Source organism: Cannabis sativa, chromosome X (assembly GCF_029168945.1).
Source record: "Cannabis sativa cultivar Pink pepper isolate KNU-18-1 chromosome X, ASM2916894v1, whole genome shotgun sequence".
Lineage (NCBI taxonomy): Eukaryota > Viridiplantae > Streptophyta > Magnoliopsida > Rosales > Cannabaceae > Cannabis > Cannabis sativa.
In genome coordinates, this window is record NC_083610.1 from 9,153,538 (window position 1) to 9,172,114 (window position 18,577).

Below are 18,577 nucleotides of genomic sequence, written 5' to 3' on the forward strand. Positions count from 1 at the left end.
TATTTGATTGATCCACCGAGTAGCTAGTTTTTGCTACCTGATCGGACCGTACGATCGTTCTGAAATAACCCCTAATTAGAGTACACATGTTAGATTTACTCCACTGTGTGCCACTAAGTCTTGATCTACAACGATCGAGTAAGTTTGACAACATATTGCATAGGCAGTCCTAATTATTTGAGCGATCCACCAAGTAGCTAGTTTCTGCTACCTGATCGGACCGTACGACCATTCTGAAATACTCACTGATTAGGGTAGATATGTAAGATTTACTCCACAGTGTGTCGCTAAGTCTTGATCTACAACGATCGAGTAAGTTTGACTGCATACCGTCAAAGACAATTACAGTTATTTGAGCGATCCACTGAGTAGCTAGTTTCTGCTACCTGATCAGATTGTACGATCGTTTTGAAATACCCCTTTATTAGGTTACACATGTAAGATTTACTCCACAGTGTGCCTCTAAGTCTTGATCTACCACAATCGAGTAAGTTTAAGAGCATATCGTCATAAACAATTACAATTATTTGAGCGATCCACCAAGTAGCTAGTTTTTGCTACCTGATCGGACAGTACGATCATTCCAAAATATCCTCTTATTAGGGTAAGCATGTAAGATTTACTCCACAGTGTGTCGCTAAGTCTTGATCCACAATGATCGAGTAAGTTTGACAGCGTATCATCATAGATAGTTACAATTATTTGAGCAATCCACCGAGTAGCTAATTTTTTCTACCTGATCGGACCGTACGATCGTTCTGAAATATCCCTTTATTAGGGTAGGCATGTAAGATTTACTCCACAGTGTGCCGCTAAGTCTTGATCTACAACAAGTATTATTTGTTCTCTCCTTAACTCTCTATTTTTTTTTATTTTTTTTATTAGTTTAATAAATATTAATTATATAAAATATATACCTTTATTTATTTTATTTTCTTTATTCTCTTATTTTTTTTTTATTTTTTTAAATGATAACTCCAAATCTATTTTTTCATTTTGTTTTTCAATTTATTAGTTATATGGATTACATAATTTTTTTTAGGGTAAATACCATTTTGGACCCTCTGTTTTACAAAAGTTACCAATTGGACCCTGTGTTTTGTTAAATGACAAAATGGACCCTGTATTTTCTAAAATAGTACAAATAGGACCCTGAATTGATTTTTTGTCAAAATAAAGTTTAATTATAATCCGATCTAAAAGTGCTATATGACAAAACTATTTACATTTTTTGTATCTATTCGTATTAAGCATTGTCTTCAAGTTGGTTGTATTAAAAAAAAAAAGTTATCAAAAATTAAGCTCAGGGTCCTATTTTTACTATTTTAGAAAATACAGGGTCCATTTTGTCATTTAACAAAACACAGGGTCCAATCTGTAACTTTTGCAAAACACAAGGTCCAAAATGGTATTTACCCTTTTTGTTTTATGGAAGAGGTTTTAATGGTTACGTTTTTATTGTAACCATCATGGTTACATGTTTATTGTAATCATCATGGTTATATTTTTTTAAGCCATTGGATTACTATTAAATGGTTGTGATTAATTTGGAAATTAAATAAAAATAAATAATAAATAACTTGTAACCTGAAAGTAGCCTAATAATTTATTTCCTTATAAAACTTTAATTAAGATTAATTATATTTTAAAATTAAATTAATTATAATTATTAATTACTTTTTTACAATTTATTACTATATAAGGATCTTTTAGCAATTTATTTTTTTGCACTTAAATTATTTAAAATTTTATAGCAAAACTTTTTATAATTTAAAATTATACACATATAATTTCATAATTTAAATTTTATTATACTTGTAATCTTAATTTTAAATTATTACACTTAATTATTTAATTTTTATTTAAATATTTTAAAAGTAAAAAGTGAAATAAGTTGAAGGATTTTTTAGAAAAAAAAATGGCTGCACTTGTTATCGATTGACTAACTTGAGGTCTCATACTTAGTTCATCTAATTGTAACAAAATAATTAAATATCATTTAAAAATAATTAATTATTAAAAAATTTATTATAAGAAGAGAATTTTAATTTGTGTCAAAAGAAGTTTAATTTTTGTAAAAAAAATAAATTTTATTGTAAATATTATAATTAAATGGCTTAATTATTAAAATATTAGAGTAAGGATTTAAATATAAATATTAATTGTTAAAAGAGGTCTTATTAAATATTTAATTAATTATTTTAAGAAAATAGTTAATTATAATTAATTAATTCTAAAAAAACAATGTCTACCTATTAATAACCTGCTATTACAGGTCAAAGAAAAATGTAACCATATGGTTACAATAAAAATGTAACCATTGAATAGTCACCCTTTTTTTATCATTTATTTTTTTTAAAATATGATAACTCACACATTTTTTTAATCTCAAATATCACCTCTAAAATCACTTTTTTTTTAGAACACACAATTTTTTAATAATTATTAGCTATTTTTTTTTAATGATAATGGCGGTTCTTGGTCTATGTAATTTCTTTTAAGAATTAATAGTGAAAGAGAGAGATATAAGAGTATCTTGGTGAGGGATAAGGAGGGATAATGGTAATGGTGGTTCTTGGTTTCTCTTTCCAAATGGACAAAAGATAAAAATAAAGTAATTGAAAATAAAGTAACTAAAGGATATGCTGCAGAACCAAAAATAAGGGTAGCATGGTGTGAACAATTCATGGTTCTGGCATAAGTTATGGCACCTCAAAATACCACCTAAGATAAAGAATTTCATGTGGAGAGCCGTGACAAACACCATGCCTACATCCCTTCAACTCATCAATGATATATCTCATATGTGTCCTGTATGCCACCACGGTGCAGAATCAGCCTCCCACATACTTTTAAGCTACCCTTTTGCAACCAGATGCTAGGACAAAGCTATGTTGTTAGCTCATTTCGATTCAACAGCAACTATCAGACATTGGCTCGACCATGTGTTCAACAATTATGATGATGATGTTTCTTGTCGTGCTGTCATGATTTGTTGGGCTTTATGGAAGGCACGAAATACATTGGTTTGGAATAAAAAAGCTTCTTCTCCAATACATGTTCTCACATCAGCATGGACTACACTTGACCATTAGCGTAAAGCTCAAGATAAAAGTTGTTTATTATCATTGTCTCTCCTACAAAATGATAATTAAATTGAGTGGTGGACTAAACCTGATACAAACACGATCAATATTAATGTCGATGGAGCCTTTTTTGAGAAAGAAAATGCATACGGTTTCGGTGTAGTTGCTCGTGACTCGGTCGATCATCTTATCAATCTAACTGCCAAATACCAAGGTGGCTCTTATGCGGTTGAAGTTATTGAGGCTCTTAGTGTTAAGGAGGCACTAAGTTGGCTAAAAGGCAAAGGCTGGAGTAAGGTGGAAGTGGAGACTGATAGCATGATTACAGTTCAAGCAATCTTTAGTAAGCAACAAATGACTTCTGTTTTTGGATTGATTATTAATAATTGTAAATTTTTATTATCATCTTTACATAATGTTAGTCTTCGTTTCATTAGACGATCAACTAACCGAGTCGTTCACTTTGTAGCTAGGCGTTCTCAATTTTTTTCTAATTGTAGCATTCACGGGAACGTTGTTCCTGATGATCTTCAAACTCTCTTGTATGATAAATGCGAAATTTCAATGAAGTTGATATTTCATGTTAAAAAGGAAAAAGTAACTAAAGGACAAAAAAATAAATGGCTTAACTAAAGGACAAAAGATTGTCTATGTAATTCCAACCATTTATAATAGTGAGTGAAAAGATAAAATAATGGGCTTGAATTGCTAGTAGAATGTCTTCTGCCTTTTACACAGGCGTGACTGAATCTAAGCCCTACTTTTTATTACAAATATATATCGTAACTAACTAAATTACATATATATTTTTTTTCTATTTTTTTTTTTTCAAGAGAGACGACTGCCTCGCCTCGCCTACATGTGGGTTCGCCCTTGTTCCTGCTATTTTTTTTTTTAAAAAAATACGATAGGCAAATCAAATAATAGTCGATTTGATAATCTATCGCTCAAAGAACATAATTAATAAGATATGTAAATATGTCATTTATAAAAATAGAAATAAAATCCTTAATGTTTTAACTAAAATACTAATAAGGGTAAATATAATTTTTGACCCTCTGTTTTACAAAAGTTACCAATTGGACCCTGTGTTTTGTTAAATGACAAAATAGACCCTGTATTTTCTAAAATAGTACAAATAGGACCCTGAATTGATTTTTTGTCAAAATAAAGTTTAATTATAATCCGATCTAAAAGTGTTATGACAAAACTGTTTACATTTTTTTGTATCTGTTCGTATTAAGCATTGTTTTCAAGTTGGTTGTATTAAAAAAAAAAGTTGTTAAAAATTAAGCTTATGGTTCTATTTTTACTATTTTAGAAAGTACAGGGTCTATTTTGTCATTTAACAAAACACATGATCCAATCTGTAACTTTTGCAAAACACAGGGTCCAAAATAGTATTTACCCTACTAATAAATTGTCAATATTGAAGTATCAAAGAAGCGCAAATAATGCTAGATCATTTAAATGAATTTGTGACAAATTGTATTTATTAATAATTATCTTTTAATATGTTTCAAAAAAAAATAATAATTATCTTTTAATAAAATTGGAGTAATAATAACTCTATTATTCAATATAAAATTAAAAAAAAAATAATCAAATTACCAACTATAGCAAAACAAACCATTCATATTTTTTTGCTTGTTGGCTGTGAAATAAATGTGATGGGAGAAAAGTTGCCTAGGGGAAAAGGAGTATAAAATAAATAATAATAAAAAAATCAGCTGTGAAAAAGAAAATTCTCGAATTACTGATTGCACATTTGTATATTTTCTTTCATGGATGAAATTCACATTCATAAAAATAAAAGTATGACTTTTTTCTTTATATAATTTTATAATAATATTAAAAGTTGAGTTTTTCTAATGCCTATGATTGTATGTCATAATCGAGATTCTATAACTAATTTAAGCAAACCAAACTAAAGAACTCCTTACAATATGCTTTTTAGATAAGATTATAAATTGGTATTTCTTCCGACAACAATGCAAACTCATTCCATCTATCATTTCATTAAAATTATATTTCATTTTATTTTTTATTAGAAGACTTGGAGATTAAACTTAATTATTAAAGTTCATCATAGTACCATCATGCTAAAAAATATTTTAGAATGGGCATTGGTTTAAGAATATTGCTATTACTTACACACACTTTTTTAAATTTTAATACACTTTGTTACAGAATAATATAGGGTTTTTTTTAAAGGACAAAAATATAAGTATTACCCAATATTAGGCATATATGTCAAATTGTACAAAAGACTTATTCTTATTATCTTAGAAGATTCAATTGTACTTTAGCTTATTATGACATTCAAATTATATTTTATAATACTTTTACAAGGAAAAAGAAAGTGGCCCCAAAATGTGATTTAAATTTAAAAATACATATCACTCAAATTTAACAAAATTTAAACAAAGTAATCATAACGAATTCACTTTGCTCTTATGAACAAAAGATAATTTGAGCTGGACAGTAGACAGTGGAATAGCATGATGACCAAAATGTCCAAAACATTCCTTTTCTTTTATTATATTTATAAGAAATGCTAAAAAGTACTGTTCTAATATATTTTTTTTTTTGTCAGATTTTATATAATTTAATTTAATGATTTTAAAAAATATTACTAATTAATACTTATAAACACCAATAATATGTAATAGGATTGTTCTATATTTATATGGGATGTTATGGGAAAGTAAGTTTCTTTAATTTTTTTTTATCAAAAAAAAAAGTTACTTTAATTTCATGGAAACACAGTGAAAGAAGATGTCTTTTGGGGACCCTTAATTGATTTCATTGTCTTTGTCCTTATCCATCAACGCCACCACGATTGTCTTTTTGTTTTCTTTTTTGCTTGGAAAATATTATAAATAAGTGTTCTATTTTCTAACCAATCATATCATTACCTTCTGCACATAATAATGAGTACCCCTTTTTTGATTGGTCTTCGATTTTTCTTACAATTAAATTTAAATTGCAGCAAAATTCCTTAAATTATTACACTTGCAACTAATTCTTAAAATTAATATTTTAACCTTAAAATCTTTTAAATTTATATTTTGTTAGCAATTCACTATTTTTATTTACTTTTTATTGTTAATTGTCTTATTAGAATTTTTAAGTAAGTATTGTCTACATGAACACATTGCATATGTATCACACTTTTATTCATCCAACAATTTTTTCTTTCTTATCTTGATTTCTTTGCCACCTAAACTCTATCAAGACAAAAAACTTCACGACTCTCTCTCTCTCTCTCTTGATCGGAACACCACTGTACCATTGGCCACCCAATAGAGCATCGTCCGTCCCCTTCTCTATCCAACAGAGCTAGACGCCTTATTCTCCGGTAAGTGTGTGAGAAAGAGAAAGACCATTTCAGATCTATTTCATGCCATGAGAAAGAGCACCATAACTTATTTCTCAAATCCAAATCATCACCAACAAAACACACCTATTTCTCATATTTAAATCAATACTAAAGAAACACAAGAGAAATAAAATACAAAAAATAAATTCAAATTCAGTAATTATCATAATCATTTTTCTCTATTTTTTTCCTAGAAAAAAGTGTTTTAATTTCTTGAATAAATGTTAGATATGATTATTTGTGTTTGTAATTATTTGATTCTAAGTTACATTTTTTTATTTTTTTTTTAAAAGAAAGAAATTTAAACTAAGTTCGTATTACTTTTTTAGTTTGAAAATAGTTCTAACTTACATTTTAAAATTTCAAAATGATTAATTAATAAAAATATACCTTAAAATATCTATTTTATAACTGGCATGTTAGAAAACCGTTATTTTTTTAGATAAAAGGAGTAAAAGTCTACAAGTATTATAGTTCGAGAGTATTTTTGCCAAGCAAAATAATTCAGGGGTAAGAGTCTATAAGTTCTATAATTCGGAGTAAAAAACTATTTTGTCCTTAATTTTAATCATAGATAATTAAGTACATCCATTTTAATTGTATAATTAAAATAAATTGTATATAATAATTTGTAAAATTTAGATGTGTCACAATTATTATTCTAAAAATGTTTAAGCAACATGTATCACAAAATAAAATTTATTATCATACATAAGTAGCTACCAAGTATTAACTCTATGATAAAATTTTAGTAATTAAATAAAGAATACTTTGTGTGATTTAGTTTTTTTTTTTTTTTTTTTTTTTTTACAGAAATCCATATAAAAACTCATAAAATAACTAACGAAATAACTTAAATTACAACCAAAATCCATACAATAACTCATATAAAAATTACCGGAACAACTTAAAACCATAAATTTAAAAATGAAAAATAAAAAATTAATATATAAAATAATTTCTCTAAAAAAAAAAACTTTATTATTATATACAATAAATAAATGTTTAACAAAAATATTATCTCGTTATAGTTTAATGTTCAGTATTTTATTCAATAATTTTTCTATTGTTTATGAAAAATAGATTTAACATTTCACCGTAAAAGAAAATTTGTAAAAGACATTGCAGCGATTTTGTTTTATTTCTTTTAAGGTAAAATTAGATTTTTGATAAATCATAGTTTTTTAAAAATTTTATTTTTTGTTTTTTATGTAGAAAACCAAATAAGTAGATCCACTGTTAATTTTTGTCTTTCTATAGTTAATGTATAAAAAAATTCAATTGCCAAATAAAAAATTAATTAAGGTGTGTTCTATGATTAAGAAATAACATTAAATATTATGTTGGCACACTACTAAATTACAACAAACTTTTAATATATAATAGTAGAATTTATATATATGAAGTATTTTCCATTCAAAAGATAAGTATATTTATGTATTTCACTAGAAAATTATAGCATCAAATGTTGATCAAAACGTGGTCTTTTATATTTTCCTTACACTTTCGTGAGTCATCCAGTTTGGATTAGTTGTTATTTTTAACTATTATTATTGAAATTAATAAATAAATACCTAAAATGGTTAAGACAGCATGACCACGAAAGTTGATGCTGAGGCATACACCAGGAGATTTCCCAACTCAACCCTTGATCGTTATCTGCAGCTTTCCATTTCTACCCCTGGTCCCCACATTTAACTGTTCCCCTCGGTTATTCACCGAATCTGTCCAAAAGTGTCATTTTGCTTGCCCCTATGAGGGCTCGATGTTTCCAGAGGTTTCTATTTGTTAATAGTATTATTAATAATTTCATATTTTTCTTGTTCAAAGATTTTTTTTTTTATTTCATATTTTTCTTGGGTATAGGATCACAGCTTTTCATATCGACCGTTGGCTTAAAGTAGATGAAGAATTAAATAGTTTAGAGAATTGAGATTGTAACGGTCATATTTTCATTTCCTTTTGTGGCTGTGAAACCCTATCATGGTCCCTACAGGCTACACTACACCAGCAACTTTTTCCAACGGAACACTATTTAATTCGTTTTATTTTATATTTATTAAAGATGGGACAATTTTAAGTGCTCGTGTTCTCTATTTTTTACAACTATGACACCATATTTGCACTGCCTTATCGTTTTTTATTTCAGAACCAGTGCACTGTCTTTTATCCCTATGTACTATGTATGTACACCAAAATATCACAAAAAGAGTGAAGAAATCAAATTCTTTTACATGTTCTGTAGGACATTTTGGAAGATATAAAAATTGTACTATAATTAACACAAAAAATTATTTTGTAATATATTTACATTAAATTTTAGTATTATATTTAAATACACAATTACAAAATAAAATTTAATATTTTTATCCCTATGTACTATGTATGTACACCAAAATATCACAAAAAGAGTGAAGAAATCAAATTCTTTTACATGTTCTGTAGGACATTTTGGAAGATATAAAAATTGTACTATAATTAACACAAAAAATTATTTTGTAATATATTTACATTAAATTTTAGTATTATATTTAAATACACAATTACAAAATAAAATTTAATATTTTTATTCAAAATATAAAAAAAATTAGAGTAATTTGCGGCATAAATAATTAAGTTTAACTTCCAATTGTGAATAAATGCTTAAGTTTACTTTTTAGCGATAATAATACCTAAGTTATATTTTTAGAACTCTGTGGGTACTTCACCATTAAATTTTAAGTCATTATCCACGTGTCATTTTTTATTGGTATATTTAAATTATTTTTTTTAAATAAAAAATTTAGTGACATAGACCAATCAAGAATTACCACGTGACAATTTACTTAATACTTAACAGCCAAGTACCTACAAAATTTTCAATATTATAACTTAAGTATTATTACCACAAAAAATTAAACTTAAGTATTTATTTGTAACTGAAAGTTAAACTTAGGTATTTATGCCGCAAATTACTCAAAAAAAAAAAAAAAATTATCATTAATTTTATATAAAATATAAATGTAAGCAGTTTATACTTTAATATAAAGTTAATAAAAAAAATATTAAAAAGAGCTATTTTCAAAAATATGAGAAAAATTATTAAGGTTACGATAAATATGACATAAAAAGTAAATGCTACTAAATATGGCATTATCTAACCAATCAAACTAAAAATATGGTTTTTTTTTTAGAAAAAGCCCCATATAAAACATTAAAAAGAAATCTGAATTTAAAATTCATAAAAAAATAAAAACTTAATTAAATTACCATAAAAAATATCAAAATTCCCTTCATATTTATTTTTTTTTAAAAAAATAAATAAATAAAACTAAGTGATCGCCAAAGTTATCACTCGTGCTGGAAAAGTCACCGGAGTTTACTGCCGGTACCGGAAAAAGCGTCGGAGTAGCTGCCGGTGCCGAAAAAGTCATCGGAGTTGCTGCCGGTGTCGAAAAAGTCGTCAGAATTAGCATTGTCGCTGGAAAAGTCACCAAGAAACTGGTTTCTTGATGAAGAAACCGGTTTCTTGGTGATTTTTCCTGTAATTTTACCGATGACAATGTCAAGTCCGACGACTATTCTAGAGTTTGATGTCGGTGCCAGAAAAGTCACCGGAGTAGTTGCCGATGCCAGAAAAATCGCCAGAATTATTGTCGGCGTCAAAAAAGTTGTCAGAATTGGCATTATCGCCAGCAAAATCACCAAGAAAGTGGTTTTTTCATCAAGAAACCAGTTTCTTCACCAAGAAAGTGGTTTCTTCATCAATGAACTAATTTTGTTACACAGCAATAATAAAGATTATGAAAACAAAACAAAAATGATATACACTGAAAATAATTGAAATAAGTTTCATCAATCAACCAAATAGAGAAAAAAATTACAAAAAAAATTACCAAGAAACTGGTTTGTTCATCAAGAAATTGGTTTCTTGATGAAGAAAAAAAAAATCAGTTTCTTGGTGATTTTTCCAGTAATTTTTCCGGCGACAATGCCAATTCCGACAAATTTCCCAGAGTTTACTGTCATACTGAAAAAGTCACCGGAGTAGCTGCGGGTGTATTAGTCGTCAGAGTTTCTACCAATTCCGGAAAAGTCGTCAGAATTGCCATTGTCGTCAGAAAAATCACCAAAAAATTTGTTTCTTCATCAAGAAACCAGAAACCAGTTTCTTGGTAATTTTTCCGGCGACTATGCCAATTCTGATGACTTTTTTGAAGTTTGCTGTCGGTGTTGAAAAATTCGCTGGAGTAGCTGCTAGCGTCAGAATAGTCGTCAGAATTGGCATTGTCAACGGAAAAATTACCAAGTACCAGTTTCTTGGTGAAGAAACCGGTTTCTTGGTAATTTTTTTAGTGATTTTTCCAGCGACAATGCCAATTCTGACGAATTTTCTGGCGCCGGCAGCAACTCTAACGACTTTTTCGGCACCGACCGCTACTCCGACGACTTTTCCGGCACATGCATTAACTCCGGTGTCTTTTCCGGCATGAATGGCAAATAAAACTTCCTAAACAAATAAAAACATTAAATATGAGATTTGAAAACCTAATTACGTATATATGGCACATCAAATACCATAAAAAGACCTAAAAACAAAAAAATACCATATAAATTGGTCAAACTTAAATGTGCCATATTTGTCATAAGAACTTTTAAAATTCCATAGTAAGTGCAATTTCCTCTATTAAAAATAACGTAAAAGTAAATACAAAGCAGTGCATTTATTGTGATATAAATTTTACATCTAACCATATTGTGATCTAAATTTGGATCAACTTTTAGGGCATCATTGGAGCAAACTCTTTAGAATATGGGTTATATTTTAGTAATAGATCACTAATATCTATCTCTATTTAGAGATGCTCTTATGTGTGGTTTGGCATAATCGTATTACCATTACAATTTTATTGTTTTGTTTGATTTTAAAAATATTGTTGTAAGAGATAAAATAATCTAAGAGGTATAAAAATAATTTCATTTTGATAAGAGTAGCAAAACTAATGAAATGACGAGGCACGATACAAAGTAATGCCCTTAAATTCAAGAATGCAGCTGCTACTTATCAAAGACTAGTCAACCATATGTTTCACAACCAAATCGAGAACAATATGGAAGTCTATGTTGATGATAGGCTAGTTAAGTCGAAGAGATCTGAAGACCACATCAAAGATTTAGAGGAAAGCGTCAACATCCTACAGGAATATCAAATGAAGCTTAACCCTCTAAAATGTGCTTTCGACGTCCAGTTAGGAAAGTTTCTTGGATTCATTGTCAACTCAAGAGGAATTTAAGCGAATCCATAAAAGATTAAGGCCTTACAAGACATGAAGTCACTGTCACAGATAAAAGACGTGTAAAGCCTAACTAGACGAATTGCTACACTTAGCAGATTCATCTCCAAGTCAACCGAAAAGTGTGTTCCCTTCTTTAATTTACTTAAAGAAAACAACAAAGAGTTTGAATGGACTGATGAGTGTGAGCAAGCCTTCCAAGCTCTCAAACATCATCTAGCTAGCCCTCATATCCCTCATATCCTATCTAAGCCAATAGATGGTGAAAAACTATACATTTATTTGGCAATCACCAAGCATGCGGCCAATGTTGCTCTGGTGCACGAGGAAGAAGGGATACAACACCCTATCTACTACATCAGCAAGTGTCTCATTGGGGCCGAGTCAATGTATCCCCCATTGAGAAGCGTGCCTACTGCTTGTTCCTGGCCTCTAGAAATCTAAGGTCATACTTCCAAGCTCACACAGTCAAGGTGATAACTGACAAACAACTTAGGCAACTTCTAATGAAGCCAAAAGCATTAGGGTGCCTACTCAAGTGGGTAGTTGAACTGGGTTAGTTTGAGATCACCCACCAGCCTCAAACAATAATCACAAGGCATGCATTAAGAGACTTCATTTCTGAATGCAATAGCCTTGAAGAAGACGATCCCATGATTTGTGAAGACTAGGTCCACACGCCTGAGACTACAGCTCAGGAGGACGTTGAACCTTCCTAGAAGCTCTATGTAGATGGATCCTCCAACGAGCACGGTGCTGGTGCTGGACTCATCTTAGTTACTCCAAAGGGATTTTGAACTCATAGCGCAATGCAGTTTGTAAAACCGCAACCAGTAATGAAGCTGAGTACGAGGCACTCCTAGCAAGACTACGATTATCACTAGCAATTAAAGTTGAGTCACTCGAGATCTACAGTGATTCACAACTAGTTGTCAACAAATTATCAGCGAGTATCAAGCTCGAGGGTCAAACCTAATCGCATACTTAAGAAAAGCTAAAGATCTATTAGCCCAGCTCAAGCACTCCATCAAACAAGTTCTGCATGAACAGAATACCAACAGAGACTCACTAGCTAAGTTTGCTAGTACAACATATTTTGACACTCTTAGTGTAGTTCCCATTGAATACCTCACCAAGCGGAGCATTAATGAAGACACAGAGCATATCTTGATGAACGAAAATATTCCATCATGGATGATCCTGATTGCACAATACTTAGAACAAGGCATTCTTCCAATTGATCATAGCAAAGCTAAGAGATTGATGAGAAAAGTAGCTCGCTTCATCATCATGGACAGAGTAATGTATAAAAAGAAGCTTTTCAATGCCTCTTCTAAGGTGTGTCATGAAAGAAGAAGCCAAACTCCTCATGGTCGAGGTACATGAGGGATTTTTGGGAATTCATGCTAAGGGGTGAATAATGGTGAAAAATATACATTTAGCTTAAAGTTTAAAATAAATTAAATATAAATTAATATTTAAGTTCAAACTCACTTGAGTTTTCTGATCTATAATAGCTCCATGATTCTCAGCTTCCTAGAAGTAACTTGCCATTTGGAGCAGGTGATCACGCACGTTTTGATGAGGCCTCATCCGTACATTTATAAAATTCTTGGTCGCCTCAAATCGAGCTTGATCTGATGCCATCCCAAACAGTTCAGTCAACTAGTTCATGATTTCTGCAGCCGTGAGAGTATTTGCAAACCTTGTCTTCAAGGTGTCGACCATGCTAGACAACATAAAGTATCGAGCTTTGTTGTTAGCATTCTGCCAATGCTCAAACTTTTCCTTAACTGCCTTGGTCGCATTCTCACCTGGCTGCTCAGGAGCCTCTTCATTTAATACAAACAGGGCATTTTCACCTATGAGAGCAATGTTAATGTTCTCTTTCTATTTGATAAAGTTAGCTCCAGAGAGCTTGTTGTCAGTCAATAGTGACACCATGGGGTTGTTCATAGTCATAATGGGTACTACAGATATCAATAAATAGAAATCAAATAAGGTTCAATACAAAATCATACACATTCAGAAATTATTAAGCACTTAGCAAGTAGGAATGACAAGTGAAAATACTAAAACAAACAATCCTAAATAATTTCTAAGGTTTCCAACAAACTGGTACAGTATTTCATATTGGGTGAGAGTCAAAGATATCATTCATTGAATAGAGCAGTCAGCTCAACTAAAATGGACACCATTCTAGTAACCTTTTATTCGATCAAAAAGAGAATCTGACGTTGTTTCGTTTTAGTCGAAGGTCAAGGTCATTCTTATTTCATGAGCTTCTGCCATTGTTTCATACTTTGTAAGTCTTACTCTTAGCAGCCACTATTTAGATGGACGCTACTAAGAATAAAACACTTACAATAATACTTATCTTTCGAGATTCTACGGCGTTAAATTACTAATGAACGTCCATCTATTGGGGATGAATCTCACTAAAATAAGAACTATGTAGTACCAACAATGGAGATCGAATATCCTTATAATAAAGTTCATTATTTAAAGTGTATTTTCATCTTTAATTTAATTTAATCTATTTATTTTAATTATATATTTATTCAATTAAAATTACTAATTCAGATACGCTATATATAAATTTTAATTTAATATTTATAAAATTATACTTAGATAGATCTGAAAATAAATAAAATTATTTTTCATCTTAGTAATAATTCTCAATAAATATTACGAAAATTACTTGATTTAAGTTGGTCTAAAATTAATTTTCTATAAATATATATGGAAAAATTCAAAATCCAATGTATTTAAAATTAAATACGTTTTCGAAATGTATATAAAATAAAATATAATAAATTCTGAAGAAATTTTTCCAAAAAAATGCCGAAAACATGAAAAAAGAAAGAAAAAAAGGAAATTATTTTCTATCTCGGAGGATGAAGAACACTTGAAGGCTTGATGAAGATAAAATTCCAATGCTTTTATTAAGGCTTGAGCGTGGAGAACAAAGTGGGAGGAATGAAAAATTTGATTGAAAACTCTCTTATTTATAGATGAACTCAATTTCCTAATTCTAGAGTAATTGGGAGTCTTTTAGATTTAAAGTTGTAAAGCAAGAGGTAAATGATAAGATTTTTTAAGTGAAATTCAAAATTCCTATAGCAATAGGAATAGATTTTTTTTAATTTAAAATGTAACCTCCATTCTTAATGCTACTACGATTAAAGAAAAAGATAAATGATAAGCAAAATATCAAAAGTCTTTACTCTTCTTCTTTCTCTCTCTATAATTTTTTAATGGCATTAACAAATAAGATTAGAATTTGAATCTAATTAATCCTAATGGCACAACAAATATACGGAAATTTCAAATTTTTAAAGAAAAAGAAAAAAGATAAGTGAAAAAAAAAGGATAAGTTTTTCCTCTTTTTCTTTGTTAATTAATTTTCAATAATTCGCAAGGACTAAGAAAGGGAATCAAAAGTCCTAATTTAATTGGGAATGAGAATCTCCTAAGATTTTTAAAATTGATGCCCATCTAGTATTTTTAAAAGAAACGAGCTTAGTTCACGTCATCTAACCAACTACACACAAGTGTAAAGTTGACTTGGGGGGCAAATGTTAACCTAGAAACTTTTCCTAGTGACATTGACATCGTTGTTTGACACATGGAAAGAAGGATGATGTCACGGTGCTGAGTAGACCCAAGTCATAACAGTCGACCTGGGAGGGGACCCTAGCCCTGTGCGCAGGTTGACTTTGGGAGCTTCGGGATGGAATTTCGGACTTCAATAACTTGAATACAACTCACTATCTTTTAGTAATCTCTACTATGAATACATGGAGCAATCAAATCCAAGTCCTAGGAGCTGAAATTACACGAACAAGCACTTTGGAAGCCCACCTAGTCACCTAGGGTTTCACTCAGCGCCCAGGTTGACATTCCCACCTAGAGTTTCCGTTTTCAGGACCATCTTAGGGAAAATGAGTCAAACTTTGATTGGGATATCAACTAGACATACTGTAAAAATATTTGAGGCATCTAGAATCAGATTCAAAGCAAGTTCATTTTTGAGCACCCAGGGCTCAGGTTGAAAATTTGTCAATCTGGATGCCTTCCAAGTATTAGATCGATGATCTAATTTTTGCATCATCTTCTTCTTCCTCAAAAATGGAGAAATAGGTACTTTTGGGGAAGAAACAACACCTTTTGGGTGCTAAAAGCAAGGCCCAGCGTCCAAGTTGACACTTTATCATCTTGGGCTGATTTCGATGATGTTTTTTTGAGAACTCTTCCGAGCATCTTCTCCATTTTCAAAACATATTAAGATTAAACTATTTTTAACTTTTGAAGGGCCATAATTGGGACCCAGTGCTCAGGTTGATTTGATGTCAACTTGGCTATTTCCAATCAAGTTCTCAAAAAAGTGTTACAGTAATTTTTTTCATCATTAGAAATAATGAAGATTCAAGCAAACTCGGGGAGAAAACCATAAACCTGAGCCCCTAGAAACAGGTCCCAGTGCCCAAGTTGACTTGGTGCTGGGCCCAGCGCCCAAGTTGACAATCAACCTGGTGTGCTGGTTTCGATCACTCAAATGCCAAATCTAATTTGAGCAACAAATCCAGAATGGTAAAAAATGGGGTAGGATATCTCGTCCTCAAGTTCAAGAACCTTGGAAGTATCAAAATGACAACCTGGGAGTTCAAGAATGAGTACCCAGTGCCTAGGTTGACAAATGGCCTTGTGCATTGGGTTCTGCTTATCCAATTCTGATTCTGTTTTCACCGTCTGTCTAGTTTTTCACAATAACTAAGATCTATGAAGTCAGAGAATCAAATTCATAGCTTTGCATTTCTCATTTACAACCTATGAAACTCATTCGAAAATGAAGAGTTTTGAGTCTCTCATTTCTGCAAAACAGCAACATCTCCAAGAACTAGTGACCAGCTTTGCCAAAATATAGAAACTAACTAAGTGATGTCAAAATATCGCTTAGACATCTTAAAGTACATACCTTGGATGTCCTTCCACTTACCCAACATCCAGGTTGACGTCATATGTCAACCTGGGCGCTGGAATGTCAACCTGGGCGCTGGATGTCAACATGTGCACTACGTCATGAACTGACTTTAGTAAAACAACCATAACTCACTTAATATTGATCTGATTAACGTGATTCAACTTGCATTTTGAAGCTAATTCAATGGTTTATCAAGTAGTGGGTCCAACTTCAATTATAATTTTGATGCTATCAACCTCAAATTTCACCCCAAGGGAGTTACGAAAATAGGCTCCGAGTTACCCGCGACGGGTCTCGCCAGGCTCTGAAAAATGACTATCACCATTACAAGCTAATTTTCACTATTGGATAATCATTTACGGTAAAAATCATCTGATTTGTATTTTCCCCTATTTTTTGTGGGCTTCCTTCACCTATAAAAGGAGAGCCCCCTTAGTTCATTTTTCACATTCAGTAAACTACCCATAAGGTCAGAGCTTCTTTCTCTCTCTAGAAATTGGAGCTTCTAACACTTAGCCTTTTCCTGTAATATCATCTCGTGAGAAATAAAATTCAAAGTAGACATATCTCCATTACTGTTGTGATACAGGGAGTGAACTGCTATAAATTTGTTGTGTCTCTTTATTTTTACTTAAACAAATATTTCATTCTTGCCAATCTGGCAAGCAAGTGTGGCTTAGAAGTCTAATCTAGATTTTTGAGTCAACACCAACCTTGAGAAGCTTTTTCTCCTACATGTTCATTTTTCTTATTAATACCATGAGCAATATTAACCTTAAAAAAGTGTAATGTCAACTTGAATGATTCTCTACCCCAACAATACTCATCCCATCTCCTAGTGTCAATGATGTCAATTTCAACCCTACTAATCTCTTTTTCTTTCGTGTTACTCAGAAGAAAACAATGAATAAAATACAACACAACAACCTTCAAACTTAAGGCATCATCATTACCCCATACAAAACCCGACACCGCATCTTTTATAGATTTTTGTGTAATCTATTTAACACCGCAAAAATAGGTGTCAATAATTAGGTTTAAATCCTGAGAAAAATCAGTTTTGTTGCAATCTCCCATACAATCAAAACTAAAAATTAAGGAGAACTCTTCAACACTAAAACGACCACAACGACTAGGAATGTTTGCCCGAAATTCCTTCACATTGGGTTGTTGGACCTCTCTTAACAGAAGCCCATGAACAATTTTCAAGTAGAATTTAAAAGATGGAATGTACAAATATTTTTCAAATTGGGTAGCACAGAACATTGCCTTGACATTTGCCGAAATATTGGCATTAAGATTCTCAATAATTTTATAACTACAAGTTGATACAACTTTAGATTTATAATGAATAGATGAAATGAATTTGCATTCCCATTCTTGAAATCAAACTAAAAAAGTGTAATGAGCAAAGAAAATTAAAAAAACAACGAGAACAACTGGAACACACCTAGTATTAAACTATAAATAAACAACAAAATATCACAATATATGTTAAAAATCAGCCAAAGAACACCGATAAACATAAAAATACATAGACAAAGATTCATTACAAAAAAAATGACAAATATGAATATAAATATATAAGATAATAAACAATAGTTTATAAGGAAAAAATAAAAAAAATAACCTAAATCTAACAAATATTCCAAACGATAATAATATATCTAATCAAACATTACAACAACTAAAAAATATAAAACCTAGAAAAAATCGAATGAAAAAACACAATCCAGAACAAATATAATATTTCTATGTTAGGACGAAACGAAAATGAAGCCCTAAGAATTTCATATGGTTGCTTCTTCAGCTTCTTAGTCTCAGGGAAAGAACTCTTTTCAACAACATTACT